Consider the following 4,535-nt stretch of genomic DNA (forward strand, 5'->3'; position numbering starts at 1 on the left):
AATATCGACCACTTCTTTTACACCTAGGCCATGAACTTGAGATTGCACACCTTCTTTTATAGGGGGATCCTCTATAGTGACCCCAAACATATCAGCATCAATCTTTAACATATCGTCCTCGCTCTCTTCCCATGTAGTATTGGTGTAGCCCTCATCGTAAGCCGTCTCATACGCATAGCTTGTCGATGCATCATCTCCACTTGCTGCCATATGATGGGAGCGGCTCTCTTTAGTCTTCAAGTCTAGCACTATCTGTCTCCCGTTCTCCTTATTGGGCAAGGTGAACACCCTACTCTCCCAATCTTGCTTGGCCCCTGTTGCCAAAAGCCACGGCCTCTCTTCATGTCTTGAGCCACACTGAAACACCTAGCTTTAGCATGATTGGCCATTCTCATCCGTTCATTTGACTTGGTCACTACCTTGACACCTGCATCTCTCATAGCCGCTTCCACCATGACACAAACCTGCACTCCATTATCTATATATGCTTGCACTTGGATCCTCTTCTCAATGAATGCATCCACAAGAGGTAGAACATCTGCCATATTTCATATCCTCAAGGCCATATTTTTCATAGCATGCACATCGCCCTTAACCCTTGGAAGCTTAGTATTCACACTTGTAATTACTATCTTCTAAGCTTAGGATTCACCCCCAACAACTGCCCAAAGGTGATGTTAGCCTTTTGATTTTGAACATCACTTACCAATTCATATTCCGGACAACCATGCCTAACTGAAAGTCCGATTGCTTGATCCTACGATGCCTCCTTTTCTTGATAGTCTTTGATTGCTCCCTGCCTTCATGTACCTTCTTCTTACCTTTGCAAGCTCTGTTTTCCCGCTCATTTTTTGTTTCCCTATCACCTCTTGGTCTCTCTTCTTAGCCAGACCATACTCGTCTTGCTTGTCTACCTCGATGATATTGACCTTGGGGACTTCACCTTAATCTGGTGCATCTGGTGGTATAGGATATTTTGTTGGGGTATAAAGCTCAATGTGGTTGCCCAGGTAAGTGGGCGGGCCGCCAGGTGTGTACACATATTCTTTTGTAAAAACCTAATAAGAACTCTTTATGCTCTACACATTACAGTAGAGCGAGTTCACCATATCGTCGTGCTCTTCTTCTCGCACTCTCTCTTGCGTCGCACTTTCGCTCGTACTCCTTCAACTGGTATCAGAGCTCAGATCGAGGCTTGGGGCAGCATTGCAGGAGGCTAGAGTCACCAGCTCAGATTGGAGTGAAATTCGACAGGCAAAGACACGGCCCCAAATCTTGTAGGTGAGCCCATAGGGCTCGGTGTTCTCAGAATTTCATTTTGAGGTCATCTCAGGCACCGTTCGGCTTCGACAAAGGTCTGCGCAGGCCATTTTCGACTACGTGGTCTCGGCGGGTGCAGATCCGACTTTGCAAATTTGGGGTTTTCGGCCTACGACTGCAGGTGCTGAGGATATCGACACTCCCAGAGTGTTGATTTGTGGCTGTCTACACATCGAAGGACAGCTCATAGTTCTTGGAGGCGTGTCACATACGACACGGGCGCATCTACACACAGACTGTAGGCGACATCCACTAGTTCATCAGGTAGCTTGTGTTTGCTGCTTGATATTCCAGATTTCATCCTGACATTGCAGGTACTTCCACATGGGATGTATTGTCAGAGATGATGTATGTCTGTTGAGGGTTTGCTGGCTGTGAGTCACGCAGCAAACAACCGCCGTAGCGGTTACAACATACAGTGGGAAATTTGTGGATGTATGACTTTGTGGGAAGTCTATGTATTGTCAGATTTACTGCAGCCTTTGTTGAGGGTCGAGTGAGGTTTTATTGAGTTGGGGGATTCTCGAATGTTGAGATCCTTTGGGTGATACAGGTCTTGGAGCGAGCCCTCGAGCACCCTTAGATAGGCAGCTAGGATGTATTGACTGTGAGTTAGACAGTTGGGATTGCATCTTTGCTTTACTGACGTTGAGGCATTGTCACAGTCTATGCTTACAGGACAGTGACAGGACAGTGAGAGACAGTACAGGTGCAGGACAGGTTTACCCGCAGCTTACAGTGTCAGAGAGACAGTGTTTTTAGAGCTATTTTTTGGTGTGTTTTTGAGTACACCAGAGCCATTTTACAAAGGAGACTGCCGAAATTTATGCAGAATCTGAAGCTTTCTTGGTTCATTTGACAGGTTGATATTGGTTCAGAGGTCAGTTTACAGGGGAAACTCTGCCGAATTTTTCCCAGGAAAGTAAACCACTGTGAAGCGTAGCTATGGCTGGATCACAGGACACTGCTCTTTACAATATCAAGAAGCTGGATGGAACCAATTTCCCATTGTGGAAGAAGCAGATTTGGCATGTGTTGGTACAAAAGAAGCAGATAAAACCTATAAAGCTCAAGGGGATAAAACCAGAAGATATGGACGAAGATGAATGGAGCGAAATGGATGAATTGGCACTTTCTACCATTATGCTGGCTTTGGCAGAAAGCGTTTACTTCACTGTAGCAGACGAGATGTCGGCTTATCAAGCATGGTTAAAGCTGAGTGATCTTTATGAGAAGCAGAATGCAGCTTCACAGGTATACTGGCTTAAGAAGCTTGTTGACTTGAAGATGAAAGAAGGGACACCTATGTCCAATCATCTGAATGAATTCAACACAATCTACAGTCAGTTGTCAGCTCAAGGTGTCAACTTTGATGAACCTGTTAGAGCTATGTTCCTATTGATCACATTGCCGGAAAGTTGGGACACTTTTCGCACAGCTTTGAGTAATTCTGCACCTCCAGATGGTTTGAACATAGCAGGTGTAGAAGGAAGTCTGCTTATTGAAGAAACCAATAGAAAGACAATGGACAAAGGCAAAGGAACAGCCTTAGTTGTCAGGGGAAGGACCAAATAAAAGTACAAAGGTGGAAAGAGGAATCAGTCTCGTAGCAAGTCCCGCAGTGCTAAAGGCAAGAGTGACATAGAATGCTACCATTGTGGCAAGAAGGGTCACATGAAAAGAGACTGCAGAGAATGGAAAGCAGAAAAAGGCAAAGAGAAAGCTGAAGACCATGGTGAGAAGAACAAGTCCTCAGTGAAGATTCAAGAAATAAATGTGACAAACAGTGTTGCAGAGGATGACAGTCTAGTGTCAGGAGAATACAATGGACTCAGCTCTTCTTACAACATCTGATGGAAATGCACTGAGTGACTGGATTATAGACTAAGGGGCATCACTTCATGTGTCTCCAAACAAGGAGTGGTTTACTTCTTGAAGAATACAATGGACTCAGCTCTTCTTACAACATCTGATGGAAATGCAATGAGTGACTGGATTATAGACTCAGGGGCATCACTTCATGTGTCTCCAAACAAGGAGTGGTTTACTTCTTATGTGACCACTAAAGATCATGTTCGGCTAGGCAATGGGCAGACATGTGAGATCTTAGGTGTTGGAGATGTTCAATTGAAGTTTCAGAATGGCTCTTCTTTCACGCTGAAGAATGTGAGACATGTTCCCGCAATTACAAAGAGCTTGATCAGCACAGGTTTACTTGATGATGCTGGCTACGTCACCACTTTTGGACAGAACATGTGGAATATATCCAAGGGTTCTATGACAGTAGTACATGGAGTAAAGTCTAGAGGACTTTACATGATTTATGTATCAAATGTCTCTAAAAATGTCTCTAAAAATGTAATCAATGTAACCGAGCAGCCAAACGTTTCTTTGTGGCATAGCTGGTTAGGACATATGTCCAAGAAGGGAATGGAAATCTTGTCTCGTTCTGGTTATTTGCCTGGCTTTTCATTTAATGATTTTGAATTCTGTGAACATTGTCTGTATGGTAAGCAAACACAGCAGCCACATAAGCATAGAAGCAGTAGAAGAGATACACAGTTGGCCCTTGTTCATAGTGATTTGTGTGGACCTATGCCTAACCTATCTCTAGGGGGAGCTTCTTACTTTATGACATTTATAGATGATTACTCGAGGAAAGTATGGGTTTACTTTCTCAAGCACAAGGATGAAGCGTTTAGTGTTTTCAAAACGTTTGTGACACTTGCGGAGAATCAGAGTGGCAAGAAGCTTAAATGCTTACGCACTGACAATGGTGGAGAGTATGTTTCAAAGGCCTTTCAGGACTTTTGTGAGTGAAAAGGTATAAAACGTGAACTTACTGCTCCTTACAATCCTCCTCAAAATGGTGTTGTTGAGAGGATGAATAGGACCATACAAGAGAAGGTCAGAAGTATGTTGTCTAATGCACAACTGCCAAATGGGTTTTGGGCTGAAGCTGTATCAACAACTGTTCATCTTGTAAATACATCTCCTAGCAAGGTTTTGCAGAAAGATTCAGTGCCAGAGATGGTATGGTCAAACAAAATTCCCTCATACAAGCATCTCAGAGTCTTTGGCTGTGAGGCATATACTCACGTTCCAAAAGAATTTAGGAACAAACTTGAGCCAAAGAGTAGAAAGTGCATCTTTCTAGGCTATGGTAATTCTGGTGAGATGGGGTACAGACTTTGGGATCACGAATCCAGAAAGGT

The sequence above is a fragment of the Adiantum capillus-veneris genome, chromosome 9 (assembly GCF_014529385.1).
Source record: "Adiantum capillus-veneris isolate H3 chromosome 9, ASM1452938v2, whole genome shotgun sequence".
In the NCBI taxonomy this organism is placed as follows: Eukaryota; Viridiplantae; Streptophyta; class Polypodiopsida; order Polypodiales; family Pteridaceae; genus Adiantum; species Adiantum capillus-veneris.